Source organism: Leptonychotes weddellii, chromosome 6, assembly GCF_054177405.1.
Source record: "Leptonychotes weddellii isolate Sample4059 chromosome 6, ASM5417740v2, whole genome shotgun sequence".
NCBI classification, from domain to species: Eukaryota; Metazoa; Chordata; class Mammalia; order Carnivora; family Phocidae; genus Leptonychotes; species Leptonychotes weddellii.
Window position 1 is genome coordinate 36264096 of NC_138374.1, and position 12420 is coordinate 36276515.

Sequence of the window (12420 nt, forward strand, 5' to 3'; positions counted from 1 at the left end):
GTTTCCATTTTCTAGAGAAGTTTAGGTTTGCAGTAAAACTGAGCAATTTAGTGAAAGGTACAGAGATTTCCCATATTGTTCTTGCCCCCCCACCCCCAAACTTATACATGGCCTCTTCCATGATCAACATCCATGGGAGGGGCTTAAAGTCCTAAATAATAATTTTTTAAGGCTATCTAGTTTTCCACACATATTCAGTATTATCTCCTCAGTGATCCATTCTCCATGAGAAAAGAAAGATATGATTTTAGATTTGGCCAAGCATGAGTCTGGATGAGGACCCCCAGCGTGTGGGAGAACACTGTGGGGGGCTCCATGCTCAGGACACACATACTCTCAGAGTCCACCGGCCAGAACGTCCCAGTGACCAATTGTCCTCTTTGTTACAGCTGTCTGGATCCTGCCTAGCCTCATTGGAGTCTCAAGATAGTCCCCTGCCTGAGAACCTGTCACCGTGGGGTTGCCCCCGTTTGGCAATGTATGACCTAGGCCCACCCACAGGCTCGTGTCTGCTCGGCCGTGTGAGAGCAAAGTGCCCTGACACATACACGTAAGGACAAAGTCACACACAACTGTACCGTGCACTCTGTACAGCATACCCCTCCTGCTCCACACGGAAATCCGGCACCCACGGCACCCCCAGCCCACGGAGAGCCTCAGCCCCCAGGGTGCCCCTGGCGGCTCACACCACCCTGCACAGCACCCGGATTCAGAACTCCATCCCCACGACTGCCGCCCCCCGAGCGAAGGTCCCTGCTGTGGGGAGCTCCAGCCTCCCTGCCTCCGCTCAGAAACCAGCCAAGCGTCGACAGCCTACCTTCCGCTCTGCGCGTGGCCCAGCTGCTGGCTCTTCAGGCCTGCCCGGAACCGGAGAGAACCCTGAGTCCTCCAGCAGCCCGGCTCTGCATGGCCGCCGAAACTTCTTGCCTCCTTCTCTGGGCTGTCCAAAGATGAGCCAGGGACCGAGTCAAGACCCACACCCCTTAGTTCTCACAGACCTGCCCACCTGGGGAAAATCAGTGCCCAGAAGTTGTCCAGACACTGGACGTTCATGAAGCGTACCTAAATAGAGACCCAGCTGGGGGAAACCAAATGGTGTTCTTGGTGGGGAAGAGGCAAACAGTCCGCATCGCAACACCCGCGTGGTGTCAAGTAACAGTCAGATTAAACAAACAGCCTCAGCAGCTATTTTTACATCCAGATCGGCCGCTGGTAATAGATAACTTGGGGAGTGAGAAATTGCTCGCCGCTGAGCTGGACCCTAACCATGAGTCCAGCTTCCATCCAGAATGATTTCTTAAAGCTATTTCAGCACCTAGATTCAAATACAAATATCCCAAGGTGCGAAGGAAAACATTTGTTTAGGGAAACGTTAAAAAACACGATAGTGGGTGCCTTGGAGCCAGCACCCGCCCGGAGGCCTGCTGATGTCCCGGGGCAGAAATAGCCTGTTTCATCATCCCCTCGGAGGACCGCGGCCTGCATTCCTCGAGTAAGGAGCCGCACTCTGCTGTGCTTTTGGAGCAAAATAACAGGCCCAGCTGCAGGCTGGGGGAAGGCCAGGCTGGGATTTCAGGGGGAGAGTTTCAGAAGGATGAGAAATAATCAGGGAAGAGGCAAGGTAAGTGCCCACTTGGTGAACCTGGCCATGGCAGGCCCCATTGTGTGCAAGGTCCAAGTGCCGGTGGACAGGTCTCGTCCTGCCAGCTGAGAGCTCCCCTCTCTGGCTCTGGGAGGCGCTGGCCCAATGGCCACTTTCTATCTTGGCCTGGGGTTGCCTGCTCTCCAAACTGCCTGCAGACCCCCAGACATCTTCCAACCCCTCTGCCTTTGCTCATGCTGTTCCAACCCCTGGGAGCCCCCCTTCCCCTCCCCAAGTTGGCCCTGTGACAGCCTGCTCACTGCGAGGATTTTAAAGCAAGAGTTTTTGTCTTTGTTTCCAAGAGCCCTTTCTCATGTTCCCCTGCCCCATGGCCTGGGAAAGCAGAGGTGCTGGTCCCCACCAGGCACCCTGCTATATGAGGTGCTCAAAGCCCCTGAAAGTCTGCACTGCACTGTATCTCTGTATCTATTTGTGGACTGCCTCCCCCGCCCCCACCCCTTGTGGGCTTCTCATGGCCTGTGTCCTAGCCCTAACTCGGGGCCTGGCACCACCTCCAGCCTTGAATCTGCTGGTGGCCAGGGTCACAGGGACCCGGGTCTATGCACTTCAGTTTGAACCAAGTCAGAAAGAACAGTTCCTTGTTGCCCTGCAGTTGGAGGGGTCAGACCCCAACCAGCAGGATTATCCAGCCCTTTTTCCTCCTTGGAACCTCAAAACTTACCTTTTGCCCTGAGAACTTAGGACCTGACTACAGGGACACCTGCTCACTGATCAGTACTCCGAGACAGTTTGTAGGAGGCTCTAAGTGAACCCCTTGATTTTACCCACCCCACCACCTCCCCTGCTTGTCAAAACCAACACTAGCCAACCTGGCCAATGAAAAGAATCAACTTGAGATGTGAGCTAGCATTAAAACAAAAGAAAACACAACACAACACAAAAGACTCAGAACCCTGGCCCCTTGTATTTCCTAGCTATCTGACACCAGCCAAATCACTTAACCTCTCCGTGCCTCAGTTTACTGATCTTTGAGATGGACAGACTGCCTAAGTTCTACTGGGTTGAAGATCAAATGAATTCATATACACAGATATGCTTGTATATTGCAAATCTTCTCAAATGTTAGTCATTTTTTTTGATAATTTTTGCCACACCTTCAACCATCCGTACCATCACTTACTATATTTTTGTAAGGAAAATTTAAATTGACTTCTTAAAAAAGCAGAGCTTTATGGTAAATAGCAGTACCTGCAAAATCATGGGTTTGATGTTCTAGTTCATCTTTTCCCCTGTTACGCATTGAAACAAATTCATCAACAGTTCACATGTTATCTGTGCACGACCCAAATCATTTTGTTCCTGATTTTAGTGAAGGCTGCCTCATTAAATCTCATTTTATGGGGGAGTTTGCTTTGGGGTGTGAATAACAGGAGCTGAAACCATTCCACAGGGCCCTGGTCTTCCTAACTTGCTTTCCTCCCACTCCTCAGCACCTTCCTTCCCCAGCTTACTTTTAATTCTTCCCAGGTGGAGCGCCTGACTGCATGTCTCTGGTTTGGGGTCCTAGAAGCGGTGAGCTTTGCAGTGCGGCCAGAGCTGGTGGTGTTTGCTTGAAGTGGCTGCTTGAGAAATGAAAAGCACAAGGGTGACCCAGGGAACTTTCTGGGGGCAAGAGAGTGGCTGACAGCTTTGTCAGCGTCAGCAGGAGGGGTCAGGAGAGAACAATGAAACACCGTTGACCCGGTAGGAGCCTGGCCTAGGAGCAGGAGCTTGGCGGTGGGGGGCGTCTGGCTAGCCTGACCACAGCTGACCGCTGTAGAATCAGATGTCTCCCCCAGAATGTGCCCTACCTGCCCCGTGCCGTGGTCTCCACGTCTGGCTCGGTCATGGTGGGCACACGGGTGTGGACCACCCCTGCACAGAGCACAGCCAGAGAACTCAGCCCCTGCTCCAGACCAGAGGTGAGCTGGCATCTTTCCAGGGGCTGGGCCCAGGCAAAGTGACCACTCTCTTCCAGTCCAGGAGCTGTGAGCTGCGTGGAAAGAATGTGAATGAAGACACAATTCTAAATGTAGAACCACGGACGCTATGTGAGCTGGCTCCCTAATCATCCAGAAAAACAAGGCCTGCGTGTACATTCTGCAAGAGCATAAATAAAGCTGTCCTCAGGCGGCGGGCTACGGCATCCCATCCTTGCAGTGACTTCCCTGGACCCAGCTCGCGGCCGAACCCCTGGAACAGAGGCGGGAGGGGCCCAGCTGCCTGACCGCCTGGGTGAAAATGGCCTCGCTCTTGCCTGGATGTGCTTGATGCTTACTAACCTCATTCTGCAGCAAACTGGCTCTGTTCTGCATCTGTCTTATTCAGAAATGTTCAAAAGCTGGTGATGGGGGTAATGCAGAATTTCTGGGGCTGGGTGTTGGAAGCTTGCGTCCCCACAAATGACATGAGGCGACTCCCACCATTCTTCCACCATTGTGGTTGTACCAGACTGCTTGGTAGGAGGCCTCAGCAGAGGTTTCTTCACTAGTGCTCATTCTTCTTTACGAGTTGTTTGCATAAACTTCTTCAGGAGGGTGGAGCATTTCCTGGGCTTAATAATAACAGCAAAATAGTAAATGCTAGCTAATACTTATCAAACCTATAACTCGGTGCCCTGCACTGTCCTGAGTCTTTACCTAAATTAACCTTGATGCTGTACACTCTTTATCTTAGGGCCTGGCACCATTTTGTTCTAGCCCCACCAATTGCTACCTGTCAGGGAGCTAAGACACCATAAGGAAACCGGTATTTCCCGAGCATGCATTATGTGCCAGGCACCGCCTGTGTGTTCTTTTACTGAATCCTCATGCTATCCCAGTGTGATGTCTGTACATACCCCCTCTTTACAGATGAGCAAACTGAGGCTTTCAGAGGTCCTGGGTGTCATTCAGCTAACAGTGGCACTGAGGATGCAGATGAGGGTTTGTCTGTCTGCCTGTCCAGTCTGTATATCTCTGTGCACCCCCCAGCCCCCAACATAAGCGCACTCCCAGCCCAAGTCCAGGGAACATGGCTGCCTTCCACCCACCTGTTTTCCTTGCCTCTCCCTGGCAAGGGAGCAAAGTCTGGCCAGGGCACCTCCTTAGCTACTAATTTGTTATGGGAACTGAGGGGATTCTGTACCTCAGTGTCGGCCCAGTGAAAGTATATCCTCAGGGCTGGTGCAAGGATGGGACGTCACTGTAGGGGGTACTGCTGGAGCTCGGGCCTCAGCCGGCTGCTTACCTGCTGAGGGGCCTGAGCAATCAGACCCCTCCCTTTAGATGGATTTTCTTACCAGGAACTCTGAGTTGGCTCCTTGTGAAGGGATGTTACGTGGTAATGTGTGTCTGGTGCCTAGCTCAGAGGAGCTGGATATATCGAACTGAAGGGGGGGGGCACCTGTTTGCAGCTCACAGCTGGAAAACAGCCCACTGGCTCAGGTTGCTGGTACCCCTTCCCTAGGGATGCTGCTCTCCTAGCCTCACCAGCCTCGTGCCAGGATGGGAGTGTCATAGTCTTATCTCGAGTCGCCTGGGCCAGGGGGGCTCTCCTTAAGGCCTTTCCTTCAGAATTCTTTGCTTAGGAGTTTCTAGAGAAGGATTTCGATGCAAGAAATAGAACGTGTGCTGTGAAATGAAGTAAATCCAGTTTATTAAAATGCCAACATAATCATGGTGGCCAGCAGAGAGGTCAGCCACCGTGCACGTGGAGTCTGTGTAAGCCATCTCTCCTCCTGGAGGGATCTGGAAGTTGAGAGTCAGGAGGAGAAGGGGGAGTGGAGAGCTCTACTCCCTCACATATGGGCCCACAAACTTTTTCTGTAAGAGGCTAAAGTAAATGTTTTCAGCTTTGCGGGCCAGATGGTCTTTGTCACAACTGCCCAGCTCAGCAGTGCAAGGTGGTCAGAGCTGATCCGTAAACAAAGGGATGTGGCTGAGTTCCAATAAAACTTTATTTGTGGACACACAGATTTGAATTTTACATAATTTTCCCATATCACAAAATATTCCTGTTTTGGTTTTACCACTTAAGTATGTCAAAAGCATTTTTAGCTTATGAGACTACACAACACCAGGGGCAGGACAGGTTAGCTCACGGATCAGACGTGCTGAGTATTGAGCCACTCTCTCCGCTTCAGCCACCGCCAAGCACATGGGCTAATGGGCACCCGAAACCTGGCTAGTCTGAACCAAGACATGCTGTGAGGGGGGGGAAACGCACACTGGATTTCCAAGACAGTGCCCCAAAAAAGTCCTCCCAAAACAAAAACAGACTGCGAAAGATCTTCTGTATAGAATAGTGTATTGGATCTTGTGTGGATATGATGATACTTTGCATGTTGTGGCTTTAATAAAATATATTATTAAGATTGCTTTTACATATTTCTTTTTACTCTTTTAATGTGGCTACTGGCAAATTTAAAATGACACACGTGGCTCACGCCATGTATTTCTAGTGAGTGGGGCTGGGCTGCTCTTCTCCTGGCTGTGGCCCTGCCCCTCATCGTCCACTGTTTCCATGAGGCCAGTCTGTTCCTGGGATCAGGGCTGATGTGGTCACGGTGAAAATGTCTCAACTTCTCCATCGTCAAGTGCTCTGAGTTCAGAAGTTACACAGGAACTGTGTATTCCTAGATCACTAGTATTATTATTTCTATTTGGTTCTTCCATTATCTGTTAAAGAGTGAACCTTAAGAAATTAAACTTTCTGCCGATGAAGAAAAATGGGGATAGTTACCACTTTCCGAGCACCTACTGGATACTGGGTTAACGGTCTCATACCTAGTGTATATTTTAATTTTCACAACCACCCAGGGGAGTGGGGAGACCATTCCTATCTCCAATTCCAAATGCAAAACAAAGTCAGAGAGGTAAAAATCCCTTGCCCCAAATTATGTAATTGACGGTGGAGCTGGTCTCAATTTCAGGTCGCCCGGTCTGCCTAAACTGACTTTTTTCCCTGGTGCCATAATCACTGAAGTGCCCCTAGAAGCAGGGTCTCCTGGCAGAATTGTTTGACTGGATGTGGAGGAAGAGGATCATAAGGCAGGGCTGGGGTACAAAGCCAGAATGTGTTCTCTTGCTGTTCTGCACCCCCAGGCATTGCCTGCTCTGTCCCCCAGCAGCAGCGGGGGAGGAAGGCCACTGTTTAACCGTTCCATAACCACCTCTGGCCCAGGAGTAATATGATTGCTTTGACCTCAGAGATGGACCAATATAAGAATCACTTCTCTCACCCTGGCTCCAGCCATACTGCCTCCTTGCTCCTCTTCATGTATGCAGCTCCATCCTGCCTCAGGGCCTTTGCACCTGCTGATCCTCTGCTTGGAGCTTTCTGCCCCTGATCTTTACAAGGCTGCTTCTTTCTCCCCATTCAAGTGTCAGCTCAAGGGTCACTTCCTCAGTGACCATCCCATCTAAAGACTCTCACTCTCAGCCCTGGTTATCCTCCATTCTGTTTATATCCTTCATACCATCTCCTTCTTGGGTCATGGGTTTATGCTCTGTGGATGCCCTCTCCAGAATGCAAGCTCCAAGAGGACTTTTACTTTGTCTGCCTTCTTGTCACCCCCTAATGGGTGATGGTGGGTGAATGGGAAAGCACTGGGGGTGAGGGGGGCTCCTTACGGCCTTGCATCTCCCCCCCGCCATTACGAACTCAGTGTTGGCTTTATCTCGGGGCGGTGGTTCTCAAGTCAGCTGGAGGGCTGGTGAAAACATGGATTGCTGTGGCCCTCCCTCAGAGTGTGTATCTCTAACAAGTTCCCAGATGGTGCTCACCCTGCTGGCCCAAGGACCACCCCCGGAGAAGAAGATGCTGTTACTGGCCAAGCCAGGCCCACGCCACTGTTGCAATAGGTGGCTGTCTGGGAGCTGCTGCTTCACAGTGGCTTCCCACTCAAGGTGAAGCTTTATCCTCCCTGCGTCTCCGACGTAGATCTACAGGTAAGAGAGCTGAGACACGAGTTAAACAGAAGATGAGGCTGGGGCTTGAAATCAGGAGTTCCGGCCCTCAGCCTCTGTAGGCTCCCACCTGTCCTGCGGTCTCACCTCCTAAAGGCCTTTGGATGTGGGTCACAGGTGCCAGGGGAATCCATCCACCTCTTTCCACTTGTAACCTTCCTGATGCTTGGCAGAACTTGACAGAACTTTGGGAGGCACGGCCAGGAGAGTCTCTGTGGCTGAGTGGCTAAGATTGTGGATTTTGGCCTCAGAGAGGTACAGGTTCTATTCCCAGGTCTACCAAGACCAGCTGTGTGACCTCTGGCACGTGATCTGACTTCTCCAAACTTCAGTTTGGTCATTCCTTCACATGACTGTTGCAAATGGTAAACGAGAGGACAGGTCGCTGCTCACCGAGGGCACGACAGGCTGAGGAAGCTCGCGTGGTGGAATTCTGATCACCTGGGCTGGATCGGGGGTGGGTAGGAGATCTGCAGCAGGCTGGCAGTGATTGAGAAACCCGGGGGCTCGGGGAGGAGGTGGCGAGTGGAGGACCACGAGCCGGGCTCCGCCTCACGGTGGAGCACCGCGCAGCTGTAGAAAGCGATGAAGAGCATCTCTCCGTCGTTCTCAGGGCAAGGGGGAGACTCTCGGGATCATATGCTACCATTTACTTAAAAAGAAGAGGGTCCAAGTATGTGGGTATTTATATATATTTACTTATATTAAAGGAAAACAATAGAATAAATAAAATCCCAAAATGGTTACCTGTGGGGAAGGGAAGGCACATGTGTGTTTGGGGATGGGAAGAGGAGCTGGGCTTCCCTGAGTCTACTTTGTTTGGTAGATTTGATGTGGAGCCATGTAAGTACCTGCCAGTTTATAAAGCTAGATTAAACCAAAACTTTGAAAAAGGCAGTCCCTAAAAATTAGAGCAAAATGAAACAAATGAATTTAATGTGTAGGGGGCATACTTTCACAGAGGGGAAGTTATTTCAAATGATTTGAAAATACATTAAGTTGACTTAACATCCGCGGTCAGGATATAGCCTCACATAAAATTAACTGTCAAGTAAAATCTTACACTGTTCTCAGAAATATAGATAGATAGATAGAGATAAAGCAAATGAGTAAGGATGTTAATGTCATTAGAGAGCAAAGTGGTTTTTTTTTTAGTGTTAGAGACAACAGATGCAAATATAAAACCCAAATGGTAAGTAAAACCCAGTAGTTGTATATTTATATTGAATATCAATATAAAGTAAAGAGATCATATAAATCAAACATAAAAAATCCAAGTGTAAAATCAATATAAAGAGAAAGCATAACAAAATATACTTTCTTTTAAAAAAGAGAAAAAAAGCATTTCCCAATAAAAAGGCAATAACTAACATAATAACCAACAGAATAACTAACAGCAATGAATCTCCTTTGGACAAAGATTTTTGTCTCTAAACATGATTTCTCATTAAAAAGAACAAGCATTCCCTGAGCTGGAGCAGAACATGTATAAGAAAGAGTCTGGAACCCCTTGTCACACGAAAGGCAGGCAGGCTAAGGAAACCCCCTGGGAAGATATCAAAAGAACAGGGGCCAATCTGAAGAGGTTCCCACCAGCAAAAGGTAAGATGATACAGTGTGTTTGTCAGTAAGAAAACACCACACGCCCTGAGACACACTGAATCTTCTTGAGCCCACGAGTTCATGAAGATCCTGAAAAAAATAACAACTCAAGCCACAGTTCTGTGGCTCCCTGGGCAGATGTAGGGAGCAGCTTCTTTCTTTTGAAAAGGGGAGCAGGGTTGAGTACCTCACTTGACTTTCCTGTGTGAACTGTACAAAACAGTTCAAGGAGCCAAGTGATGGATGAAGAAAAGTTTCTCTAGTAAAGAAGGAAGGGTAGAACTAGAACATTATCAGTTTCAAACCCCTGGGGGAAACAGTGAGTCAGGATGACAATCACCCAGGGGCCCCTTATGAAAATACATACTGCTCATGAAGTATTCTTGCCAAAAAACCAAGCCTAAATCAGAACAAGTCCCTAACCCTGGATTTCACTACCAGATTAAAAGAATAACAGGGACAGAGAAATCATGAAATGACACCGTGAGGAAGCAAGGAGCAAAATTGGGGTGTGGACAATCCTACAGGACAAGTGACAGATTTCTTTTACACATTAACCATTGAAATTGAGGCAGGTGGGATCACTTGATTAAAAGACACTAAAGGAGACACATCAATTAAACACCACCTATAGACTCTTTTTGGATCCTGATTCCAGAAAACATAGCAAACGTTTATAAGACCACTTGAAAAATTTGAGTACTGCCTGGGTATTTGATCATGGCTCCTGTTTTTAGGCATGGTAATGGTATGTTAAAGAAAGAAGCTTTATTATTTAGCAAGACTTACACTCATATTTATGAATGAAATGAGATGATCTCTGGGACTTACTTCTAAGTCATGTAGTATATGGGGACACGGGTTGGAGTACATGAAACAGGATTTTTGTCCTTGGGCATTTGCTATACTATCTTCTGAACTTTTGTATACATTTGGCAAGTTCCACAATAAAAAAAAAACCCAGAAAATTCCCTGGGGCAGGGAGGAGAGAAGGAGAGGGGCAGGGTGAGCTGAGGGGCAGGTGGGAGCTCCGGGGAAGGAGACGCAGCAGGGAGTCGGAGAACTCGGTGGTCAGGTGGCTCTGCAAGAGCCAGGGTGAGATCTGAGACTGTCCCTCGGGTCACGTGGCAGAGGAGGTGGCACCTGGGTCTGCCCGGCCCATCCCGTAGACTCCAGTCTGTCTGGTAACCTCACTTAGGGTTATTTGATATTAAGTGGCTTCAAGGAGGCCAATGTTTCTACAAATGTTGGCAGGGACACAAAACATCAGAAACAATTAAATGTCCAATTTTAGAGTTTGGTTGGCTAAGGTTATGCTTAAAAATTAAAAACTTAAAATAGAAGAACATATTTATAGTAGATTATTAAATAACCAAGTAAAAATGTGTATATTCACGGAAAGAAAAAACCCTGTAATGATGGATTTATGTAAAGAAAAGTTCTCCAGTAACATATCACTAAGCATTAGGTAAAAAGATACCTAAAACCAACAGATACTGTTTTATAAACAAAATATGTGTGTGTTGATTTTTCCTTTGTAAAAATAATGATGATGCATTTTTCATTGAGATGATTTGTAGCAGGGTGAAGAAAACCTAATTCCTACTTTTGGCCAGAGATTATAGTTGGATCAGCTTGCAGGAAACCTGAGTGCAGAGTTTTGGTGGGGCGCTTTCAGTTCCCCCACCCCACTCACCCTGCTGGAGCCACCTTGTCCTGGCAAAGGTGAGTGGCTAATTTCACCCATGACGTTAACACCGCTGGAATGGCTATATGGGATGGTGGGGCTAAAAATACCCCAGTGCAGGAGGAGTTTCTCTAGAAAGCCCGTGGCTGTCTACTTTCTCCCAAGGGCTGGGGAGGTCACTCGCCTGTGGCCAGTGCTGTGATGTGATGACCGTGTCTAGGGCAAATACTGCTTCTTGGACCCTTGCAGATCCCAAAGTCCCTAAGGCATTGCCTTTGCTGCAGAGGGTCCCGGGAAACAGGTGGAGGTTGCTCACAATCACAGCTGGGCTGCCCGGCTCATGTACCTTTAGTCTAGTTTCCTGTTGGGGAACAGAAGATGCCAAGACCCCCTCTGGGCACCTCAACTCCACCAGGGGAGGTTCATTTGCACTCTCCTGTCCAGTTTTAGGGCACAGAGCAGGAAGCAGACAGCACAGTGGGACAGGGACTGGCTCAAGCGACTTTCAAGGTGGGGATAGAGCCAGTCCGCACTCTTAGGTGAGTAGCTTTGCAGGCCACCATTTCCCCTCCAGCTTCGCTATCTGGGACATGCAAATCCCAACTCCCCAAGACGAGCCCTGCTTCCAGAAGCTTCCAGAGGCTTCCAGAGGCTTCCAGAGGCCAGACTTCAGGGAGATTTCGCAGAGCTTCCTGGACATCCACTAGTCACCATTCTGTTGGCACGGATGGTGCTGTCTGGTGTGCAGAGGGTTCCCCATCACTTTATGGGACATTGGTTCTTAGCACAGCCCTCTGAAGAAGGCTCAGCAACCTTGTCACCCTTCACTTTCCAGCAGAGGGGGCAGGGTCTTGGGGATTTATGGAAGTCACTAGGAGAGTCCAGCAGATAACGGAGCGAGTGCAGACCTCAGGTGCCCACCAGTTACGGTAGGGGCTTTTGGGCTCTTTCCTGGCCTTCGTGGAGGGACCAGCCCATACATTTGCTTACATATCCCTGGCTCTTAGCTCCAAGCCCCAGATTCGCCTAAAGCAGCCCATGGCCAGATGTGGCCCAGAAAGCTGAGGGAGGGTTTTGTTTTGAAATAATTTAGATTCGTTAGTAGCATTTAAAGACCAGGAGAGTCTGGCTCTATTTAATGGAAGATTGGGCACCACTGGGTGGCATTCGTGCATGGGGGGAGGGGCTAGGGCTGCCCCTTCAGGTAGGGCATGCACCCTCCTGCTAGCCATCAGAGAACTTCACTCATTTACATAACCTGTCAGGATGAAGACTTTTGTGTTTGCAACTGCTTTCTAAGCGGGGCATAGTCTAGGCGGTGTTGGAGAGCGATAGCTGATCACAACAGCCTGTCTCAATGTCTTCCCTAAAGCCAGCCATGGGGGCCTGACCCTGAACACCCAGCCCTGCCACCCTCCTGGCCACTGGACACCATCAAACACTTGGAGAACTGGGAACCATGTTGAGTTGAATTAAACCTTGAACATGATATAAACCAGGACGTGTTCTGCTGGCATTAATACTAAATAAGGCTTATCTTC

The 12420-nt window shown here is 49.1% G+C and overlaps 1 protein-coding gene and 1 long non-coding RNA gene across 7 annotated transcripts in view; one reads left to right on the forward strand and one right to left on the reverse strand.

Annotated features, from left to right (window-relative positions):
• The window catches only part of C6H10orf71 (chromosome 6 C10orf71 homolog), a 28593-nt gene extending 25058 nt beyond the window's left edge, over positions 1-3535 (reverse strand). For 2 of the 5 annotated variants that reach the window (XM_081823930.1, XM_081823926.1), the window contains exon 1: positions 818-1221. The gene's annotated coding sequence lies outside the window, so the exon portion shown is untranslated. Of the gene's footprint in view, positions 1-817; positions 1222-3114; positions 3226-3453 lie in introns of those variants that run through there. The other 3 variants (XM_081823927.1, XM_081823928.1, XM_081823929.1) reach the window with 3 other exon arrangements.
• LOC115937033 (uncharacterized) lies at positions 1214-12377 on the forward strand. Of its 2 annotated transcripts, none has more exons than XR_014146275.1 (5): positions 1214-1621; positions 3621-7572; positions 10773-10917; positions 11324-11418; positions 12252-12377. It is a non-coding gene; the product is annotated as an uncharacterized LOC115937033 (long non-coding RNA). The 2 variants fall into 2 exon arrangements; XR_004072376.2 differs by having other exon boundaries at positions 1222-1621; positions 7390-7572.
• Positions 12378-12420: the final 43 nt, after the last annotated feature.